The sequence below is a fragment of the Equus caballus genome, chromosome 13, assembly GCF_041296265.1.
Source record: "Equus caballus isolate H_3958 breed thoroughbred chromosome 13, TB-T2T, whole genome shotgun sequence".
NCBI lineage: Eukaryota > Metazoa > Chordata > Mammalia > Perissodactyla > Equidae > Equus > Equus caballus.
Genome location: NC_091696.1, coordinates 25,117,340 through 25,142,328, shown reverse-complemented (window position 1 = coordinate 25,142,328; position 24,989 = coordinate 25,117,340).

Below are 24,989 nucleotides of genomic sequence, written 5' to 3'. Positions count from 1 at the left end.
CACTTCTGTCCAAGTCTTGATAACTGCTATTTGAAAGTGAGCGTGACTCAAAGGTGGGGATATAACAAGTGTTTCTGGGAAGTGCAAACTGAGCAAAATGCAATTTGAAATGCTTGGATAAGTTCTTATGTTAGTGGTGAGCATAGTAAGTTTGGGGTTCATATAAAGTTCTGCTTGTACCACATAAATAAGAATATCTTCTGTGTTTGTCCCTCTTGAGCAAGAGTGAGATGAAGTGATGATGAAATCACCTGTGTTAAATTCTTTGAAAGACTTAACGGTGTATTTTAAAAATTCCATTTGTGTTTTAAACTTAGAGAAATTCTCCCTCTCATATATTAGCCCATACCTTAGTGAAAATAAAACTGGCAACTCATAGTGTTTATCCCATTAGTATTCAATTATATTTCCCAGATAAACAGCTGGAGGCCATCTCTTCAGTGACAAATGTGTTTGATTTGACTTAATCACCACCACAAGGCACATCATTTACCAACATTTGCTGTAGTACAATTTTAACAAGTCGGGTGATTCACCCTGGGAGAGGAGAGAAAAAGCATGCAAAACACCGTGAGACAAAAAGGAGAGGAAAAGACAATCAAGGAACTAGAAAGGTATCTGAGCCTTTAAAAAATTCCCACTTTTATCGAACCCATAACCTCAATACATAGAAGTGTACAAATCATACGGTTACATAGAGCACACTGAACTATCACAATTTGAACATATCCATGTGCCAGCACCCAAGCCAAGAAACGGAACATACCAACACTCGCATGCCCCTTACACACCTTCCTCCCCCAAAGTAACCAATCTTTTATGTTTCTGTTTATTTGTTTTTAAGGATCTTGGCCACTTGTCATTCTAGAATTTTCTTAGCCAGGCCTTGGAGTCTTTGGTGTGCTTGTGGACTAAGGTTTCCATGAGTCAGGTGCTAGATTTGAGCACTATGTCCTGAAATTCATAGTGGCTGGAAGGGGAGCAAAGTGTTGTAATGGGAGATATGAATCTACCCTCCCTTCCTCTCCTTGTCCTGGGAAGCCTCAGTGCTCTCTTTCCTTCTGCCACTCACCTCTTCAGCACAGACACAGGCAGGCACCTGATCCACTTCCTCTCTGGGTTGCTGCGAAGCTCCAACGACATAATGGATGTGAAAACACTTTGAGGAGGATAAAGTACTGTACAATTATTCCATCTTTTAACTAACGTGATGGAAAGACATTGATAGCAGAGGGAGTTATTTTGAATAAGAGGAAGACAAGTGCACATGTATTCAAACCAAAAGAGGTACTGATCCTAATGGTTTTAAATGGCCTTAAGTGTTTCTCTGAATTTGGAGAAGTGCCAATATCTTAATTCTGTGGGGCATAGACCTTTCCAAGGCCAGAGTCATGGAGTAAACTCCATGTCTTAGAGCATCCGGGCTCCTGGCTTGTAAACAACAGAAACCTATTTCTCACGGTTCCAGAGGCTGGGAAGTCTAAGATCAAGGTATTGGCAGATTTGGTGTCTGGCGAGAGCCCATCTGTTGGTTCTTAGACAGCCATCTTCTTCTTACATGTGAGGTTATAACTTCACATGGTGAGAGCTCTCTGCAGTCTCTTTTCTGAGGGCACTAATCCCATCCATGGGGGCTTTGCCATCATGATCTAATCACCTCCCAAAGACCCCACCTCCAAATATTACCACGTTGGTGATGAGATTTCAATGTATGAATTTTGGAGGGACACAAACAACCAGTCTATAACACTCCATAAGATCTAATTGACTTTATTCGATTGTGTATATATTCCTATTTCCCCAACTACATCCAATTTACCAGAAACGTGAACTATCGATTATTACTAATTATTAATCTGATAGATTATGATTAGATTATCAGGGAAAAAATCAAGATATATACACTACTAATAGAGAACTATTTTTACGTGAAGGGCAGCGTATTCTAATATTTATGATGTGAATTAATGGCCATCTGGTGTTTTGACTGGGCTTTTGGCAACTTTGGGAGCACAGACAGATAGCATATAGCTATTATGTTAGGCCTTGGTGATATAATGGTGAACAAAACAGTCATGCTCCTTGCCCAATTACATTTTAAATTTCTCAGCAAGTGTTTCTTATCTCGTTTAGTTCCCTTCTTATTTTGTTGTGTTTTCATTTCAGTCTGTTCTCTTCCTATGTCTTTCCATTCCTGGGTCACGGAGGTCAGATGTAGCCATCGAGAATAAAGTTTCTAAAATTTTGTTCTTTATTTCAGTGATTTGCTTCTCCGTTTAGTCCAGGTAGTGGATTCTTTCTGACTTGTTCTGCATTTTCGTTCACTAGGTCTTCTATTACTATCTTTATTATTATTTATTTATTTAGTGTGCAGTGGTGGCGGTGGGTGTCTCTTTACTGATCCTTGACAAAGGGGAGACATATTTAGTGGTGGTTCTTACTAATGGTTGGATATGGCCATTGCCTACCAGGTTCACTTATGCCCTAGGTCAAACACCCTTCTCAGAGATTCAGTGAATGCAGCTCCAACGACCGTCTCCAATGTACACCAAGTTTACTCTGGGGAGGTCCTGCTAGAACCTTTCACTCCCATGGCCTGCGATTCTAACAAGTGTGGGAAGTGAAACCTTACCTACAGCTCCCAGAATACACTGCTCCAGTAGATCTTCAATAGCTCTTCTTGTGTACGTCCCTCCCCAAGGTTTTACCTCCAGGGTGCATCGCTCTCCCGTGCTTCCGCCAGCCCATCCCATCTACTGGGACCTGTTATTTCCTGGGAGCGGCAGGCTCTGACTGACTGCTGAAAAGAGCTCCTGATTTGGGTGAGGAGAGGTAGACTTTGGAGGCAGAGGAATTGCACTCCGATGGCCTCAAAAGTCAGCATTTCTGTAGGAAAGAGGATACTGCTCAGGTTTTTGATGAAACACACCTTGAACTGGAGAGCAAATATGTGAAGAGGGAGGAAAGACATGTGTCTGCTTGGAGCCCAAGGGAGCCGTCAGCTGTGTTTTTCCTTTCCATTCCATTGCCTCATAAAGGAAGATCTTTCCAATTCTATCTAGAAATAGGTTGACTATAGGCCCTGGTTTTTCATGGAGTTGTGAATTTTAATTTTTTCTGTGTTTTTAAAGACATTTTAATTAAAAATTGAGAAAGGGTGTTTCAAGGCTGCTAAGTAGATGATATTTAAAAGCAGAAGCTGAATACAGTCCATTACTTGTTAATGTTATAATAGTACTTATCCTTTTCTCCCTCAACCTGTCTTCTCTCTACTTAATGAAGTTTTTTGTTTTCTCTCATCACAAATATTATTGCTGTTAAATACTTTGAGCTCTTCTATTTCTGTTTAAATACAATCAGAAGGAAACTTTTTCTACTGGTCTAATATTGTTTCACAATTAAACCTATTTAAATAAATTAAACTGTGTTTTTTTTCCCTACTTTTGAGATATTTGACCCTACAACTCTGTTTTGAACCCTAACTTTAGGGTGGATGGGAGATGTACCATTGGACTCACTCCTTTCTTCTGAATCCTTACTTTTTGTTGTACTTTTGTGGCTTGGAATCTGCACCTTAATTTTTTTCCTTCTTTTCCTCTTATCTTTTCAAATTCTCATGGTAAAATGACACAGTACAATATTTAAGTTATTTATTTTAGGTGACCTTTATCCTTTTAATATGTGATCAGGTGTGTACGATCACATATTATAGGTTATACTTTCAAAGTCGCTTTGATAAATGATGTTAACAGGACCTGGACCTCTTCTTCATTTGTCCTCATTCCCTAGAGATTTCTCAGTCCCCCAGTCTTCAGTAGCATCCATGCATGATGAGCCAGAGCGCTAACCCAGCCTCTCTCCTACACCTGGGCTTGCATATCCCCTGTCTGGCTGACATCTCTTCTGAGTCAGACATCTCACACTTAAAGGCACGAGAGCAGAACTCTTAGTTCTTCTCCTTTTCCCACCCAAATCCCCCTATATTACATCTCCCTATTCTCATCTCAGCAACTCCATTCTACCACTCATCTAGCTAAGACCTTTAGAGTCACTCTAGACTCTTCTTTCTCACATCAGCTTCAATCCATCAACAAATCCTGCCAGCTCTAATTTTCAAACACATCTTGAATCTGAGCACTGCTCACCACCCCCACGCCTACTTCTCTGTTTCTATCATCACTTCCTAACTGGCTTTCTTACTTCTACTCTTGACTCACTGCAATCTATTTCCCTCCCAGCAGCCAAAATGATCCATCTAAAATGCAAATCAGATCATGTGCCTCCTCTGTTCCAAATCCTCAAATAGCTCCCATCACACTCAGAATGGAATGCAGAGCCCTTTCCATGGCTGGCAAGCCCTGACGTGATCTTGCCCATGGCTCTTCCTCTTCATCTTTCTTCTCCCCTACTGTTCTCTATGCTTGGAATGTTCTTTCACCAGATGCCTGCACCACTCAGTCCCTCCTTCCTTTAGGTCTGTTCAAACATCACTTTATGGTCAGCAAAGTCTTCTCCAACCACCATGTTAAAATCACACCCTTGAACATCCAATCCTTTGACCTCACTTTGTGTTTCTATGGAGCACTGGACATGCTATGTATTTGTTAGTTTATGTGTTTACTATCTGTCTTCCTTGTTATCTTGCTCACTGCTGTATCAGTAGTGTCTAGAACAGCTCTAGGCACAGTCTGTATTTGATGAATGTGTGAATGAATGGATCCTAATACATTAGGTGTGCACTTCCCAGTGCCTCAAATACCTTTGCTGTGGTTAGTAGTTTTTGAACTATTTTTTCACTATAGAACATTCTCTGCAAACAAAGTCTTGGGAAGAAGACTGATACTCCAAATTGATATAATTGGAGTGACTTGACTAAGTGGAAGGGTGAGAGCTGGGAAAGGGACACACCCTTCTTTCTGAGTTCCTTATAGCCCTTCACTCACTCATGGCAGCCTGATTATATTTGAAAACCACCTATATAGGATGTCTCGCTCAGTCCGCACATCTACTGTAGGAGGCAGATATAATGACCCCCACTTCATAGAATAGGTAAATAATGAGATGGCGTAAACTGGCCAAGACAACATAATGAAATGAATAAGCTATATGGCCACAAAGGGCAGAGCCAGACACCAACTCAAGTTGGCTAACTCCAAATTCGAGTTCCTTCCCTCTGCTTGTTCCTGTTACTCTCTTCTTAATCAATCACCTTTTCTTCTTGGCATTCTGTTTTCATTGTTTGTAATTACACGCTTTGGGGCTTATTTATTTATTTATTTATTTTGAGGAAGATTAGCCTTGAGCTGACATCTGCCACCAATCCTCCTCTTTTTGCTGAGGAAGACTGGCCCTGAGCTAACATCTGTGCCCATCTTCCTCTACTTTATATGTGGGTTGCCTACCACAGCATGGCTTGCCAAGTGGTGCCATGTCCACACCTGGGATCCGAACTGGCAAACCCTGGACCGCCGAAGTAGAACGTGCGCACTTAACCGCTGCACCACTGGGCCGGCCCCTGGGGCTTTTTTTTTTAAGGGATGTTTCTGGCCAGAATCCTGAGAATTCCTTCCATTTGTCTGCTGAGGTCTCTATATAGATCTGGAAATGTTTTCCCAATTATTCCCTTAATTATGATTCCAAGGTTGCTTACCTTTCCTATTCCTTCTGGGACCCCTGTTATTCAGAGTTTGGATAATCTTGATCTGTTTTTAGGGACATCACTTTTTTTCCTCTTGAAAAATGGAGAGCTGTTTGTTGAAATCTATTGTTTTGACATGGAAACTCTTATTTGCTTTTTAGCATTACTGGTTTCTTTCTTCACTGTCTTCATTATTCTCTTCTCCACCCACAGCACGCCCTTAGAACCTGGATCTCTGCCCTTGGTCTCTCCTAACCAGCTCTTGGGGGTGTGTCTGCTTACGTGCACTGGGGGGAGTGTGTGTATGTGGCTACACTTCAGATAGAAATGATCAACACAAATCTATGAAAAATTTCCCTTTTTCTTCAAATAAGAGTGCTTTTCTAGATTCCATGGTTGGTTTTTCTGTCCAGGAATTGCAGCTTTTCAAACCTGCTCATGTGATTTCTTCTGTAAACTCACTCTTTTCAAAGTGTTTCCACATTGCTTTCCGTAGTTTTGGCCTCTGAGAGAAATTCATAGCCTAGAACATGCCTTCCTATCTTCTTGGATTTCCTGAGAAGGAAAATCTTAACTTTACCCCCACACGATCACACAATTTAGAGACATAAACATTTAAATATTTGTAAACTTGAGACCATTTTACTTTCTAGGAACCTGATTGATCAGCCCTTTGACCACAAAGGTTTAGACTTCTTCCTTCAGATTTCCCCCAACATTCTGTGATGGCTATTTCTGCCAAATTGGAAGAATTTTGGAGTGAATACTCATATACCCACCACTTAGATACTGCCATTAATATTTTATTGTACCTGCTTTATTACTTACCTATTCATCCTCCAGGTAAGTTTTTAAGTATCAAGAGGGACTGACTTTCAATAGGGGAGAAATTTCTCATGGAGTCATTGAACAAATTACTTCTCCCTGAACCTGATTTTCATCACTGTAAAGTAAGTGTTTGGAGTAGATGATTTCCCATCTGTTTCCATGGAGCCCTCCTGTTCTGTGGAGGGTCGGAGGGCTGCTATGTGGCAGTAGGAAGGAGAGTATGATGTGACAGGATTCAAGGTTCCAGTCTCCCTCATGGCTTCAGCCAGAACAGCTTACCCTTATTTGTTTTATATTTTTGGTTTCTATGTATTTGCAAAGGAGAATTGTGCTGCTGAATCCGTTTTTAAAACTCCTGGACAGCATGATTTTAAAACCCCTTTTCAGCTCACAGAAAGAATGTGCCTGGTCTTTCTGGCTAGCTTATAAAGTTTTAGAGAGGATAAATGAACTATCATATTTGAGGTCCTCCTATGTGCAAGGCACTTTGCCAGGCACCTTTGCATGTTATTGCATTTAATTCTCATAACAACCCTATAAGACAGGGATTGTTAACCTTTCTTTACAGGTACAAAAATCCAGGGCTTAGAAAGTTGAGTTGTTCAAAGTTGCTCAGCTTGCAATTGGAGGAACTAAGGGTACAGTGATGCACTGGACATCCACCTGAGAGCAAGAAGGCATTTACCTGTTGGCACAGTTGTACCCAAATGGGCATCTCACAATGCTTTCTTTCAGGTGAGTCATGAAACGCTTGGTCAAGAGTCTCCTGTGTTGTTACTTCAGTATGTTGTGATTATAGAACTCTCTTTTTAACTATGAAAGCTGTTACAGAAAAACTTCAAGGTAGGAGGATCTGAGGCTGAGAATTCCAATTGTGAAAAAATAGAGTAGGGATGGGAAGGGGGCAGAGTCAAGGTCAAAGCAAACCTGTGTCATCCCTTGTGGAAGCAGTTGTGGTCACTATTTTTGCCTTTCAGCATCTAGCCCCATTTCCTGCCTTGGAGAACTCTCTCACCGAGTATGATGCTGGAGGATTGAAGGGCACTGTCTATGGAAAACGGAGACCTTTATCTTGGCCCCTTGGTGGCATGTGACTTCTGCTCAGCCAATAAGATGCTCTCTCTTTGTCTTTGCCTCTAGAAATAAGTGAAACAGAGATAAGAACTAATTAGAATTCATGCTTGGAAGCAGCTATGGAGGTATCTAAAGTAATGACTTCAGCCAGCAGTGGTGGTGTCCTGGTCACATTGTCCTGTTCAAAGATGGTTGTTTTATCTGTTTCTTGATCTGCAAGGATGTGTTTTTTTCCCACTTGGCTAGGTCTGGGGGACTCTGCCACTTTTATTGCTGCTGCAGAATTGCTGCTGTTGCTGTGTTCTGATGTGAAAATGGGGACAACACTCATTCACCTATCCTGTGCTGTACTTTGTCTCCTGCTGTGAAAACAGCATATTTCTGTCCTACAGTCTCACAAGAACTTTGCAGGAGTCCAGTTAGGTTAGTTTATGCTGCAATAACAAACAATCCCAAGCTCCTAGAGGCCAAAACAACAAAGTTTAATTGCTCCCTCAGTATGTGTCCTTTGCAAATCAGTATAGTGCTCTGTTCTTTAAAATCTGGCAAGGGCTCAGGTGAATGGAGTAGCCACCATCTGAATGGAAGCTTACTGTGGCAGAAGGAAAGAGGGCCTGGGTGATTTTTCACCACGGATTAAATGTTCAACCTGAAATTGACACATATTGCTTCCACTCCCACTTTGCTGGTCAAAACTAGTCATATGGCTCCACTCAGATAAAAGGGATCCAGGAAGTACAATTCTATCATGCATTGTTGAAACACAATCTTTATGGGGACAGCATCTCTATCTTCTGGTTCTGTGTCCTGTCCTTCTATGGGGTAAAAACATTTCCACATAGCCTGGTCGGGCCAGTTCCCATATCATCCTCTTCATTATTCTCCTTTCTACCTACTTCTCCAAAGGAGAATTTGAACAAAGCTTCTCCCTCCTTCTGTCAAAATTAGAACTCGAGTCCCCTACACAACCACATGGCAACACATGTATATGGAATCCTGGAGAGGTGGTCCAATGGACCAGTTCCAGAAATTGCTGGGCTCTGAATTCCAGTTTGGCCTCACTGGGATGAGCTGCTACAAACATGTGCACACAAATGTGCCTAAGGGGCATGCTCTGCACATATGTGTGAACCAGCTGTCAACTATTGTCTTGGGCCTTGGCCCCTTGCACAGCTGATTTTCCCACTCCACTCCAATCGTGGAATTTCAAGTTCTCTCCAAAGAATCCAACCTCTCAGAAATTTAAGAAGTGAAACAGACTTCTATGAAGATTTTGTAGGAGGAATAAGGGAGAAGATGTCACAGAGATATGTAGTTATACAACAAAGTTTGATTTCCTTTTCATAGCTGTCAGGTCCTACACAGGGACCTGATCTTTACAAGCTCCCTTGCATGCAGGGGTCCCACATGACTTGTTTTTGCCAGTGGAGTGTGGGTGGAAGTGACATGTAGTGTTTCTGAGTGTGGGGTTTTTAAGAGGTGGCTGTGCCTTCTCCAATGTCTTGTTCCCTTTCCATCAACTAGCATCAAAAAACTCAAAGGCGCTAGGAGGTGGCAGACCCACAAGATGTAAGGCGCCTGAGTCCCTGAGTCACCGTGGCGAGAAAGGCTTTCCACTGACCAGGAGCATCTGCACTAGAATTTTACATAAGTGAGAAATTACGTTCAGAACAGAACTTTTGGGGTTTGTTTCACTAGCTAACCTTGTCCTAATTACCATAGGGATTTATATAATATGCAACTCAGCCAATAATCTAAGAATCCCTCTTAAACGTTTTTCTTCACAAAGTCCATCTCTGGCAAAGCTGCTAGTATTCCCCTTTGCCCCCATTCTTTTCCAAATAATGCATAGTTTTACTAGTTTCTCTGCCTTTCCTGTCTTCCTTCCTCTAGGACGACAACCCTCTAATCTGAATCTCACCCTTCTGAATGCTCTATTAAGCAGAGCTATTCTATCACAGTTCCTGACCCTGAACTGCATTCCCCTGCTCAAGAAGGAAGTCAGAAAGTCTACACTGAACAGGACTCATTCTTTGTAGATAATTGAGAAGTGATCTTTAATTCCTTGAACTTACTGTTAGGGTTTTAAACGCTGTTCTAAATGAGTGGATCATCAACTGTGATGTGGATTAAGGCTGCCCCAGCTAGAGAAGCCCAAGGTGACCTGGCCTACATGCCAAACTATATGACCCAGTGGATTTTTTAATGGTATGAATTAGGGCTGCCCCAGGGAGAGAAGCCCAGGGCATCCTCACCTACATGCCGATCTATATGGCCAGATTCGTATCTAAAGTTATATGACAATAACCAAACCCCATCTGCACTGAAATCATTTAATGACTTTTTACATCATCTTTTCTTTTTCTAGTAAAAATAAGTCATGTACCCATGCCTTATAAAATTAGCCCTAACCCTCAACTCAGGGCAGCAAAAGCTCTGACTGCCCGTGGGCCCTGTCCCCATGCTATTCCACACTATTCTCTAAATAAAAAGAGCACTACTGCCAGATCTTGAGAGTCCAAGAAATCTTTCTTTTGACTCCTCGGCTCACCGATCCTGCATCAAACTGTTTCTTCTTAACACATGGCTTGCTGATCCCAAGGGGATTGCTGGTGAACATTTCATGTTATCCATCTTGTTACATATGCATTCACTGATAGGCAAAAGCAATGTGGGGTGATGGACACAGCACTGACCAGGGAACTAGGAGACCTGGCTTCTAGTCCTAGCTCAGCCTCTTGGCAGCTGTATGACCCTGGGTAGATTATTTCCCTTCTCTGGATGTCAGTTTACCAAGCTTAGACCAAGAGGGTATCTCTGGAGGAATCAGCAGAACTCTTTCCACTCCTGCCATTCCTAGCTGTTCATTGGTTCTGCGCATGGCTGTGGATGACACCACATTTTCTGTACTGCCAACAAAGCAATGGACATAACTCTGGAATGAAACTCAAGGTGCTGACTCAGAATGATTATTTTTATGTATATCAGCTTCATTGCTTTAAGGTAAATTTGTAAGAGCTGTTCTATTTTTTTTTTAAATCCAGGTTGGCTTTTTCAGGTGTGTTTGGAAAAGCACAACTATAAATCTTGTTTTTATTCTCTTTCCTTCTCTCTCTCTCTCTCTTTCTCTCTTTCTCTCTCACACACACACCCCCACAGAGAAACACACACATACACCATAAGCCCATCAGTCCTTAGTATCAAAAGGGCAGGTTGGCTGCCCTGAAGATTTTGTTGACTTAGACATGCTTTTGGTGAGCAACTGATAGTGATACTGAATGGGGCTTTCAAAGATAATAGGATAAATGGAACTGAAAAACATTGTGAGGAAAGAAAAACTTCTCAGGAAACTTTTAAGGAAAATGTTGCTGTCTTATTTGGGCTGTGTGCTCTTGCCTATGGGGGACGCTGCAGGAACATAATCTTAAAGACACTGGAGAGACAGAGCCCTCTGAGCACAGATCAATGAGACCCCCACAGCTATAACCTCATTTCACAGCTTGACAAAAATTACACATATAAAAGACTCTTCTTTCGCCACAGAAATGGAAATATATGCTGTTTTGAGTTGAGAAGTGCTATCTCTAGTAATTGAATTACTAGCTTCTGGTCACATTGTTTCTAAATAATGGTCCGTGGATTTAGAAGCATTTGCTCGTCATTGAAAGCAATTGCTCATTACTTCTCAGAGTTTGCAAAACCGTCTGCCTGGAGCCTCAAAGTCTTGTCAACGGGATCTCAGGAAGACCCTTCCCCACTGGAATTCCAACTCTTTGCGTGGAGTCCTTAACTCTAGCATTTAGTCTGCTTTGTGATCCTGGAGCAGCAACTCTGAAAACCACATCTGGCTTTGTTAGACTTGGCTAAAGGAGGGCTAGAGGGAGACTGCGGAAGAGAGAAGAAAGCAGAGAATTGCTCCTTCCCGTCTGCTTTCTGTGGACTTCCTGTTGACTTCCTACCTGTTTCCTGTGGACTTCTAGTTCCTGTTAGTGCCACTCCAGCAGTGGTGGTTTCTTCCTGTAGTAGTAGCCAAATCCAGTTTCACTTTCTCCAGCCCTTGCAGACAAGCTTCACCCTGCCCCCTCAGAGTCACCAGCATCAGCCGGCCATTCTCCCCTCTTCAGAGCTTCGGTTCCCATTCCTTCTCCTCTACGTTTTCTAAGTCTTAATAATTCCAGCCTCTTCTCTTTGTTCCTCCAGTCTTGGAGCTGGAGCTGGAGCCCTAGAGCCCAAGCTGCTTCCTATAGTTGCTACCTCTGTGATAACTTCCAGTTATCTAGTTAACAACTCTATACTTAGTTAACAATTTCATTTCATTAAGTTCTCTATGTTGAAATAACTTGTGACTTCTGATTTCTGACTGGGCTCTGACTGATATATCACAATTAACAGATTGATTTGTAAGTTTCTGATTTTTTCTATGCATTTACAGACACATAGCATACACACATGTATTATATGTTTAATCATACATATATGACTTTATTTTTACAAAAGTGGCATTATATTCTTTGCCCAATGTTCTGCAGCTTGATCTTTTCACATAATTTTAAATTTGTAGAAATAAGATATAATAATAAGAAATAAGAAATAATATAATCTGAAGAACTTTCCACGTCAGTATATATAAGGCTTCTTTATAATTTTTCAAGTCTGCATAGTATTTCATAATTTATTTAGTGATGACTATTCAGAGGCCTTCGGTTATTTGTAATTTTTTTGCAAATATAGAAAAATGTTTCTGTGAATATACTTATGTATAAGCACATACAGGTAACTCTGCAGTGTACACCTGAACATATATCTTTAAGATAGATTCCTAGTGTTGGAACAGTTTAAATAACATGCACATTAAAAGCTTTTCAAAACATACAGCAGTGCCCTCCAAAAAGGCTTTACCATCTGACATTACCACCAACCATGTGTGACTGTGCCCATCCACTTCCTCTCTTTTGTGAACTCCTGAACGTTTCTGGTCTGCCGATGGCCCGCTTTCTTGTATTCCAGTGATGGTATTGATTTTCTGTTTCTTCCTCGGCAGGAGGAGTGACAAAAACGGCTGCTCAGTTGCTGTCTTGATCCAATTTTCCTGAATATCACTTTTCTCCAGTGGCCTTGATATTCTCCTTTCAATAAATCTTAAAATAGTCTATTGCCAATTATCTTGCTTCCGGGGCAATCTTGAAGATGTTTCGGATTTTTCTGGCACAGGTGAAATGATTTGTACATTTTTTTTTAGATAAATGAGTTTCTCTCTTCTTGAAGGATGAACCCTTCAAAGGAGTATTAATGAGGAGACTTATGTCCAAGAATTAGCAGTAACTATAATAAAAAAAAGCCAGCATTTATTGAACACTTATTATATACTCCATATCATGTTAAGTGCTTTTACATTGAATATATAATTTAATACTTACAGCAATCTTATTTTATGGATGTGGAAACTGAGACTTAGAGAAGTTAAACTACTTGACAAAACCACACAACTAGCAAGTATCAGAACCAGAATTTAAATAGAAGCACTCAGCCTATTTGATCATGAGTTTATTCAACAATATATATTAATTGAACACTAATGTGGTAGCCAGCCTCCAGGTGGTCCCCAATGATCCTTGCCTCCTGGTATTCACTGGGAGGTAGTCTTTCCCACAGTGAATAGGACTGATCTATGTAACCAAGAGGATATTGTAGAAATAACAGTGTGTGACTTCCAAGTCTACATCATAAAAGAAATTGTGCCTTCTATCTTGCTCTCTCTTGGATCCAGTCTCCTGCCACCAGCCATGAGAGTCAGCCATCTTGGACGGCTGTAACCAAACCTTCAGATGACTGTAGCCCCAGCTGATATCTTGACTGCAGTCTCATGAAAGAACTTAAACCAGAACCACTCAGCTGAGCTATTCCCAAATTCCTGACTCACAGAAACTGTGTGACATAATTAATGTTTCTTGTCATTTTATGCCGCTAAGTTCTGGGATAGTTCTTTACGTAGCAATAGAAAACTGTTATATTTGGTAGGTGTCAGGCATGGGCCTGGATGCTGGGGATATAGAATTCAATGATACAGACAAAGGTCTTGCTCTCATGGGCCTTAAAGTTCTCTGAAGGAAAAGGATAATAATTTAGTTGTGATGGTTAATTTTGCGTTAACTTGACTGGCCACAAGCTTCCAGGTTAAATATTATTTCTGGGTGTGCCTTTGGGGGCGTTTCTGGAAGAGATTAGAATTTGAATTGGCAGACTCAGTAAAGTAGATTGCCCTCCTCAATATGGGTGTGCATCATCCAATCCACTGAGGGCTTGAATAGAACAAATTGCAAGAAGGAGGAATTTGTGCCTTTTTTCTTCCTTACAGCTTCAGCTGGGACATCTCACCTCATCTTCTTCTGCTCGTAGACTGGGATTTACATCACTGACTCCTCTGATTCTCAGGCCTTCAGACTTGGACTGAACTACACCACCAGCTTTCCTGGGTCTCCAGCTTGCAGATAGCAGATTGTGGGACTTCTCAGCCTTCGTAATCACATAAGCTAATTTCTCCTATTGAATCTCTCTCCGTGTACCTCCATATCCATATGAATATCTATATCTATATCCCTATCTATCTGTCTATCTATATCTATATGTCTATATGGGATATAGATATAGATACACTACATATATATCCTGTTGGTTCTGTTTCTCTGTTGAACCCTAAGTAGTATACCAATAAATAAAGGAAAAATAATCCAATAAATCAAATAAATAATAATCAAAAAAATTTTTAAGTTTTATGCAGATATTTAGAATAGAGTGTGCTGCTAAAATCATTAATTTGGGTAGGTGATGAAAGTACTCATGGAGATGGTAATATTTAAGTTGGGATCAGCAAATTATAGAGGAGCCAAGAAGGTGGAGACATCTGGGGAGAGGGAAGGACTAGTGAAAGACCCAGTGAAGGGGAAGTATGTGGCTGATCAGTAGAGGTTGAAGGAGGCAGGGTGGAAATGAGAAGAAGAGGCAGAGGCAGGGTCGGAAAGGGCCTGTGGCATTGGCAGGAATTTGGATTTTGTTGGATGTACAATGGGAAGCTGTTGAAGCAAGCGTGTGATGCCACCGGATTTAATTTTTTAAAAAACATTCTGACTTCACTATGGAGAATGGATTGTAGGTAGGCAAGCTGTGCATAGATATCATGCTGATGGATGGAGAGGGTGAGATAAAGAGAAAACCACTGAGGGTTCAGAGGAATATTAGATTTTTGATTTGAGCAACTGAGTAGATAGTTGGTACTATTTACAGAGATGGAAAAAGTGGGGAGGAGCAGGCTGGGGAGGGGAGTCAAAAGCCTCATTTGACCATGTCAATTTTGAGATGCCTGTTTGGCCACCAAATGAAGGCCTGGGGTTTCTAGGAGAAGTCAGCGCTGGAACCGGGTTCCAGAGATGGTGCTCTTAACCAGTATGCTATGATATGTACAAGGGATAAAAGGATATTAAATATTAAAAGTCATCTTGAAGAGCAGCCTTTATTCATGGATTCAGGGAGTAGGTGAGTGATTTGCTTAAAGTCATACCTGGACTAGTACTGACAATTGCGTTTTATTCTTGCCTTGCATGTCTCTGGGGAAAAGCAACTTATCTATTCAACTCAAGTGGCCAGCACTTCCAGGAGTAGAATATGGCTGCAGCATGTTAGGATTTTAATGAGGGCATTCTTTAAGCAGGATATGTGAGTATAACCTTGAAACTATTCAGAAGGAATGTGTGGCTTTAAGGTACATTTGGTATAAGGTGCTTAATTCAATAAACATACGTGCCAGGGCCCGCTTTCTCTCCCTCCCTCCCTCTCTCCCTCCTCCCTGCTTCCTCATCTTTCTCCTCTCCATCCTATCTTTGCATGAGTACTTATTTAGTCCCTGCAATATGCCAAGCATTACGCTGGGCATTGTGGATACACCCATAGCTTCTACTCTGGATATGGTGTCATGGACTCCTTGAGGGTACAGACCCGGTGTGGCCCTTTTAAAAAATTGTGGTAAAATATGCACAATATAAATTTCCTCATTTTAAAGTGTATGCGCAATGGCATTTAGTATATTCACAATGTTGAGCAACTATCACCTCTACCTAGTTCCAAAACATTTTCATCACCTTTAAAGGAGACTTCATACGTATTAAGCAGTCACACTCGATTCCTCACTTCTTGCAGCCCCTGACAACACTAACATGATTTCCATCTAATCTATGGATTTACCTATTTTGGACATTTCATATAAATAGAATCATACAATATGTGGCTTTTTGTGTCTGGCTTCTTTCACTTAGTATAATGCTTTCAGGTTTCATCTATGTTGTTCCATGTATTGGAACTTCATTCCTTTTCATGGCTGAATAATATTCCATTGTATGGATATGGCACATTTGTTTATCCATGCATCAATTTGGGTTGTTTGGACCTTTCGGCTGTGGTGAATAGTGCTGTATGAACATACATGCTTAAATTCTTGTTTGACCACCTGTTTTCTGTTCTCTTGGGTATATACCTACAAGAGGAATTGCTGGGTTATATGGAAATTCTATGTTTAATTTACTGAAGAAATGCCAAACTGCTTTCCTCAGTGTCACAATGTTACATTTTTGTGCTTCCTGGAAATACTTAGCTTAGTCTAGGACACTGTATTTGAAATATCAATCTTCTAAGGCGTGTAATTGCTTGATATTTCTCTCACTCTCTCTCTCGGTCTGTCTGTACAACCCAAACATCTTGAAAGATCTGAGTTATCAATTTATGAAAATTAGACATTGTGATGGGAAATGATAGTAAATTTGGTGGTGCTTCCTGGCTAAGCCATTCTGATAATAATGTTTACATTTAAACAAAATATTTTAAAAGGGAAGAAAAGTCACTGATAATTCTACCACCCTTACTATGGCAACAATTTTCAGTTTTAAATTCTGTCTTAATTGGTCTCTCCATATATTTTATATACTTATAATCAGACTATACATATAAATGTAAACTCTGCATTTCTTAATTAATGCTTTACTAGAAAATTTCTATAGTATGACATGTTCTTCATAATTATTTTTAATGACTATATAATATATCATCAGGCTGATTTCTCATAGCTTACTTAGCTATTCTCACATCACTAGATATTTAGATTGTTTGCAATTTCCCAATATTGGACATAATTCTCAAGTATTTATTCTAATGCATGTAGCCTTTTGTTTCTCTTAAACTATTTCTTGAAAACAAGTCCAGTGAGTAGAATTACTGGGTTAAAAGGTGTATTTATTTGTATTATTCTTGATGCACACTGTCGTGTTTTCCAGAGTAGTGATACCAACATAAAATGCTATCAGCAAATGCTTGAGGGTTCTTGTTTCAATGCAATTTCACAAAATTTTCTTTCTTTCCCTTCTTCCCTCCTTTCTTTCCTTCCTTCCTCCCTTCTTCCCTCTCTCCCTCCCTTCTCTCTCTCTCTCCATCTCTCTCTCTCTGTCCTTCCTTTCAATTCCATAGGGGTAAAATGGCATTTCGTTGTTGCTTTGACGACCGTTTCCTCTGGCTCGCCACTGCTTCAGAAATGTTCTCTACTTCCAGTCTGGTCTGATGAGGAGGAAGTTATGAGGAAATGACAAACGAGTGGCAGTTGAGAAGACTAGGGGAGTTAATACAACTGTACGGGCTCTAAGAGGCTTCGAGGACCAGTTATCCCAGAGGCTAATGAATGTGAGCCCTTGTTGGAGGACGACCCATCCTGGCTTCCTCCCCACAGCCAGGTCTCATGAGGCCCTGCTCACCCTCCCTGCCAAAAAGGAAATAAAAAGGAGAGACAGGGCTTCTTATTTCTTTCAATACCTGATTTTCATTAGGTTTGAAGCAATTCTTTGTTGTAGTTTAAACTGGTTCTTTTGTTCAGCCTGAAACCTGCTGCCAGCTCCTCTTTGACGGCAAGAAGGACCACAGGGCCAGTGGTAAGGTAGACGTGTGGGATCCTCGCTCCCAGACTGCTGTGAATGAAGGATTGGGTGACAGGTGATTAAGCAGCTGCAGCTGCCCTTGCCGGAGGACGCACCGCCTCCTCCCTCCGGGAGGGAGCACTTCCTGGGACTGGGGAGGGGTGGACTCTGACCCAGGGTGAATCTACCCAGGAGGGCTGAGGGAAAGGGGGCGGAGTGATTTAGCACAACAGTAAGGTTCATCGCTTACTTTAGACTGTGAAGGATAAAAGCTCTTTTTATTTGTTTTAAAACTGCTCTAACCTTTGTTGAGTACTCCAAATTCTAATGGCTGCCAAAATTGTGTTCTCGATGGTTACATATTGAATGAGATTATAAAAATAGTGCTTTCTCACGACTTCATCTTCCTAGATAGAATGCTCCCAAAGCAAGTTCCTTAGAACACTAGTTCTTTAGGATATTATGGATGGTCAATGAAAAAAGGATTTGGATTTCAGACAGATTTCTGTTTAAAAATACAAATGCTCATGTGGCTTTTACATGGGGGCTCCGCCATGTGTCAGCTCTCACACTTATTTACCTTGAGGTCATTATTTTCAAGGATCATTTTAAGGTACTAGTATTACACAGGACATGTTTTGAGACACACTTCTAGGCAGACGAAGCCTCATATTTTGACTTTTTCCTTTTATGGCAACTTCCGTATTCCACAAAGAAGCTACATGACTGTTTTAGACTCAGGCAGAATTGGGCCCAAATCCTGCCTCTTCTACACGTTAACTACATAAATGTGAGAGAGTTTTAATCTCTTCAAGCCTCAGGTTCCTTTTTTGTGAAACGGGAAATTTTAACTTCTTCACAGGATTATGTGTAACAATGAATACGATTCATCTTCTTCCAATAGTTTCACCTGTTGAATTGCTGGTTCTGCTAGTTGCAACCCACATATACCACTGGAATGTAAGGCTTTTTTGTTGTTGCTGAAGATGCCATGTTCCTTTCTTCGGTTAACAAATTCTTCCAAGTCTATTAACTGAGTAGTTTGCATCATTTTTGTTGGATGCTGTCATGACAGAACTCGTAAGCTTAAGGAATCGCATCCACTGAGGTTAGCCATCTCATCTGACACATGACCAATATAATAGAAGACCATCCAATACATTGGTCCAGATGTTGCAGATACTCACAAAAGTTCATTGCTTTTCTTCTCCATCCATCGCTGCTAGTTCTTGTCTGGCATTGACTCATGAAGTCTAATTCTTGTACTTGCTCTGGGGAGATTTGGTGTCTCCTACCATGAAGACCCAGTATCTGATCTCCTCTCCATTCTCCCCTACAGCCTCCCATCCTCAAATGACTTCATTGACCACATTTCTGATCTCTTACTTTCTTTCCATACTCATCTGGAGCGTGTGCATTTCTTCAGCTCCCCTGGCCCTCTGTTAGTGCTGATGGCTCACAGAGACCTTGCCTCCCTGTGTAGATAAGCTAGGACATATCCTTTTCCGTGCTTACTTTCCTTTCTACTTTTATGCCTTTGGGAGCTCTCCTGCATTCATGCATTCAGCAAATGTCTAATACATGCTTTATGTGGTAGATAGCCTCTAAGGATGGCCACCAAGAATTTCTGCCCTCTCTGTACATCCAATCTGCTCCTTCCAACCAGGAGTGGAGAGTCCTCTCTCCTTCAATCTTGACTGACTTGTGACTTGCTCTGAGCAGTGGAACACAATGGAAGTGAGGCTGTGTAAGTTCTGGCCTTAGATTTTAAGGGGCTTTGTAGCTTCTGATTTTGCTCTCTCTCAGAAGTTTCAATAAAGAAACTTGAGATGGACTAATGAACGATGAGATGCCAGAGAGAAAGGCTGCGTGGAGGAGAATCGAGATGCCCTGGCTGACAGCACTAAGGCCCCAGATATGCGAGCTGGATGTTCTAGCAGTAGCCAGGCTCTCAGATGAATGCAGCCTCATCAGTGATTGTGTAGAGGGAAAAAACCTGCTCGATTGAGCCCAGCCAATCAAAAAATTTGGAGAAACAATGAATCATCATTGCTAGGCGCTAACAAACGTTCTCTGTAAAGGGTCAGATAGTAAATACTTTAGGTTTTGCGGGAAGACTTTATAGTCTCTGTTGCAACTACTCAACTCTGCCACTGTGGAGTGGAAGCAGCTGTAGACAATATGTAAAAGATGGAGTGAGGCTGTGTGCCCATAAAACTTTATTTACAAAAAGAGCTGGCAGGCCAGATCTGCTTGTGGACCATAATTTGCTGACCCCGTGTTAAGCACTATGTTTTGGGGTGGCTTCAGTAATGTGATAGACAACTGAAGCAGCCTACACAGATGCTCTAGGCACTATGGCTAGTGTTGGGATGTAATCTTCAAAACGAATCTTCAAAACTCATTCTTGCCTTCAGGGAGCTTGCAGCTTATCCTAGCTTTATGGGAAAAGAGATTAGAGCCAATAACTTCTGTCCAAACAACCTCCAAGGCTCAAATCCAACTAGGAAGAATTGAGTAAAATGGATAGCTATTGAGGGAATGAGCTGGAGTTGGGGTTGAGATCTGTTCTGGTTACTATTGCCGCATAAAGGACCACTTCAAAACTTAGTGGCATAAAACAACCATTTTATTATGCTCAAGAATTCTGTGGGTCAGGAATTAGACAGGGATGGCTTGTCTCTGACCCACGGTATCTGGGTCTCAGCTGGGAAGACTCAATAGTTGGGAGTGGCTTGTCATCTAGAGGCTAGAGTCATACAGAGGCGTTTTCACTCAAGTGTCTGGCAGTTGATGCTGACTGTCGGCAGGGCTCTCAGCGAGGGTTGTCAACTGCAGCACCTCACGTGGCCTGAGCTTCCTCTATCAAAGTGGCCCTGGGTGGTTCAGGGCTCAAAAGTGAGTATCCAGGCGAGCAAGGGGGAAGCTTGGAAGTCGTGCAGCATCATTTTCGATGTGTTCTATTAGTTACGTCTCTAAGGCCAGCCCAGATTCAGGGAAAGGGGGCACAGATACTGCCTCTCTATGGGAGAAGTGTCAAGAATTCACAGACATGTTTTCAAAGCACTTCAGCATCCGATATTCGTATATGAAGAGGATTGAGTAATTCAATTTTGAACAGGTCTGTGAGTTGTGAACATTTCTTGTCAGGGTTGATCCGAGTTCATAATGATCTGCTCAACATGGCGTTAGAGAATAAATAACACGGGAAATTATGATCATTGATGATCATTGTCCTGACCGGATAAGGCCTGTGCTTTTTTGCATTTTTCATAGCAGCACAGTACAGTGATTGAGAACATGTACTATAGAGTTAGATAGTCCTAAACTACTGTCCCAGCTCTTTTTTTTTTGCTTTTTGCTTGCTGTGTGAACTTGGGCCAATTTCTTAAGGTTTCTGTATTGGTTGTCTCATTTAAGTAGTGGAGATAATAATATTACACTTCCAAGAATTGATGTGAAGTTCTAATCAGACAATCCATGTAGCTAGCAACTGATGGGTGCTCAATAAGTGGTATTATCTTAAAGAAGACTATTTTATGAATTTTGAGCATTTAGTAAGTTTTAAGGATAAGGATAGTGGTAAAGTAATATAGAAAAGAGTTAAAAGAAAAAAGAAAACATCCACTCATCCTGAAAGTACTTTAATTTTGGTAAATACACTTTCAAGGTACAAGAGGTCTCTATGTTCCTTTATACCGTGAGACATAAAATTATACACACCCACATACATAAACACATACATGTATACATATACACACAATTTTACATGCATGGCACAATATTCATGGTATTCTATAACCTTTTTTTTTAAGATTTTATTTTTTCCTGTTTCTCCCCAAAGCCCCCGAGTACATAGCGTATATTCTTCACTGTGGGTCCTTCTAGTTGTGGCATGTGGGACGCTGCCTCAGCGTGGTTTGATGAGCAGTGCCATGTCCGCGTCCAGGATTGGAACCAACGAAACACTGGGCCGCCTGCAGCGGAGCGCGCGAACTTGACCACTTGGCCACGGGGCCAGCCCTGTTCTATAACCTTTTTTTACTCAACACTGTATCATGAATATCTTCTTAGAAAAGTGGGTAGCTCTCTACGCTATTTAAAGAACTAACAGTAGCTCACTGTATGGACTTACCATAGTTTAATTTGTCCCACTTGATGGGCATTGGGTTGTTTCCATTTGTTTGCGGCCTGCAAGGTGGCAATTCTGCACTGAAGATGGCAATAATGATGCCCTTAGAAAGTGAAATCTAAAAGCTAGTCTCAGTAATAGCCTGGGACCTTCAATTATGCTCTGCTCCCTTCAGCTGGACAATTCTGTGTTTTACCAGGAAGCAAGAATACAAAATAAATAAGCCCTCAGATACCTTGATTCATCCACAGGCCTTGTCATGAGCCCACTGGACTCATCCCATGTTTCTCTCCAGTTCAAACCTCTGTCTGATGTCCTGGACTCTTGACTTCTTACTCATTCCCCCTCTCTAGCAGCTCCCTTTTTCATGTGTTTCAGCAAACACACAGCTCTCCTTGGTGTTGACTTGGCCGCTGGCTTTCAGTGGCTCCAGATCCATGCAGCATGAGCCCATGTGGCCAGAATTTCTATTGGATTTTCCCAGTTTCAAAGAAAGACAGCCACTGATAAAAAAAAAAAAAAAACCAAACCCAACAGACATTGTTTTAGTGGTGGAATCATTCCACATCACTGAAGAAATGCCACAGGACCTTTATGGCTAGTGCATTTCTCAAAGGACTTCTGGTCTAGTCTTTCTGCTATGAACAGCTAGAGAAGGCGATAACCCTTAGCACAAATATGATGATAAATAGCAAAAGGTCACCTATTTTAAAAAATATAAAAACAGCTGTTGGAATTTAAGAGAGGAGAAATGTTCTTATCTCTGATTCAGAACCTGGGACTGCAGAAGGCTCAACTATTGTGGGAAAATGTTTTCAAAAGGATTTCTTCCCTATAAAAATTAGATGAAAATATATCTTAACACACTGGACTAGAAGTTCTCCAATCTGTCTTCTGCTCTCTAGATGCATAATCCTGAATCCTCAGAGCTTACATCTTCTATAAAATGAGATTAGTAACATCAGCTTCATGGTGTGTTCTTACAATAAAAAGGATTACCTAAGATACTATCATCAAAGGGCTTTGTAAGACATAGTCTTCTCACAACTACTGTTATAAATATTTCCTAAGAACTACAACCTCAAAGTAGTTTCCACATTGTTTTGCATGTTGCAAGTGCTCAATATTTGTTGAATTAGTATGCTAAACTACGTAAAAACAGCCAGTTATTAAGGGAATTTATTTATGTAAAATTTCTTTTCCCTCACACTAGATGACAATTCTAATATTCCTGATTCAATTATTCGTAATAGCCAAAAGATGGAAACACTGGAAAGTCCATCAACTGGTGAATAGACAAATAGAATCTGGTGTATCCCTACAATGGAATACTATTCAGCAATCAAAAGGAATGAAGTACTGATACACACTACAGCATGGATGACCCTCGAAAACGTTATGAGGAGTGAAAGAAGTCAATCGTAAAAGATCACATACGATATGATTCCTTTCATATGAAATGCCCAGAACAGGGAAATCTGTAGAGACAGAAAGTAGACTAGTGGTTGTTTAGGATTAGGAGGGCTGTTGGAGAGGGGAGTGATAGCTAAAGGGTAAGGGTTTCTTTTCAAGGTGATGAAAATGTTCTAAAATTGACTGTGGTGGTGGTTGCACACATCTGTGAATACACTAGAAAATATTGAATTATGTACTTTAAATGGGTGAGCTGTATGGTATGTGAATTACATATCAATAAAGCTGTTAAAAAAAAGGATTCCCAATTCAAAGACCCAGCTAAGCCAGTTACAAATTTAAGGCAGAGAGAAGTCTATTTCAGCTCTCACGGTAAAAAATAAGCTGGAAGGAAAACTCCTCTTGGGAAAAGGCAACCACAGGGTGTATGGGGGTACCATGTCCTCTCCAACCCTGTGTGAGCCAGCCCGACACTAGGCTGCAGACAACCAAAAAAATCTAAGCCAGGGGCACCCGACTCCATTAACCAGTGAGCTGGGACACAATCCCATTGCTGCCTCACTTGCTGTCAATTTCTGAAATGCTCTAGGTCAGGAGTAGTGCAAGGTTTTTCTTGCTTTCAGAAACTGAAAGTCTGACTTGGTCAGCCTTGTGGGTTCCTGGGAGATGCAGTCTCTGAAGGGATATTGAATGATGGGGTGCAGCTGAGGCAGGAGACGTGGAAGGCGGTGTCCTGTCTACCATCATCTACGGTAATACTTGTGCTGTCTACTTTTCTTGTTGTTGCCTTTGCTGGTAGTTTCTCGGGATAGACAGTGAGGGAGGGACCAAATGGCTTATTTTATGATGCTTGGGTTTCTCTCTTGGTGAAATAAAGGATATGGAATCCGCAGATTACCCTTCTCCATTCACAGCTATTGGCCTCACAGTTAGTGGAAATTTCTCTCGGATTTCTATGCCACCAAGGGCATTTTAGAGGAAACCGTGAAAAGGAGCTATCAGAGGCTGCTGCCTGATGCTTTTTCATTACATTTCTTAATATCAATATAAATGTTCCAAAGTGTTCTGTAATTCTAAGGCAATACTATTCATTCATTTTTTATTTGCATTTGGACAGGGCTTAGAGAACAAATTTGCACACACGTTTAAGTTTGGCTCTTTAAGATTTCGAATTCAAATTATCTGAACTCAATTCAATATTAATATGCAACCACTTTTATACTTTATATGTTTCAGAAGGCTTTACAAACATGGTCTCAGGAGATGATGTTAGCGGAAAGAGAGCTGTATCAGGAATCAGAAGTCCTGGGTTCTGGTTCTGGCTGTCCCTCCAACCAGAGGTGGACCTTGGAAGACCCACTTACTCTTCCTGGACCTCAGTTTCCCAGTTTATAAAATGGGTGAGTGGACTTGATGGTCTCTGAGATCCCCTCCACATCAGAAGTTTTATGACTCTGTGTTTCTTACTGATGGTCATTTCAATCCAGCACAGAGAATTAGATAATTAGTCTCAGAGAAAACAACTAAGCAACAATTTGTGAGTGATGGAAGCTTCCTATTTAACAAAGGCTTTAGTTTTTCTAATCAGTCAGATTAGAGCTTTGAGTTTCATTACCATTGCTCTATACTTTTAATTTTTCAAGATTAGAATTCCAGATATTCCTTTAGGTGTTTTGTTTACAACTAAAATGAAGTGCTACAGATTGACGTATGGTGCCTTGCTATGGCCCAGGTCATAGGCGAGCTTTAGTCAGAAGAGTGGTTTTCCAACTTTAGTGTGTAGCAGAGTCATCTGTAGGGCTGTTAAAAACACAGATTGCTGGCCTCGTTCCCAGAGTTTCTGATTTAGTAGGTCTGGAGTGGAACCTGAAGATTGATATTTCTAGCAAGTACCCAGATGTTGTTGATGCTGCTGGTCCAAGGACCACACTTTGAGAACTGTTGAGCTAGAGGTATG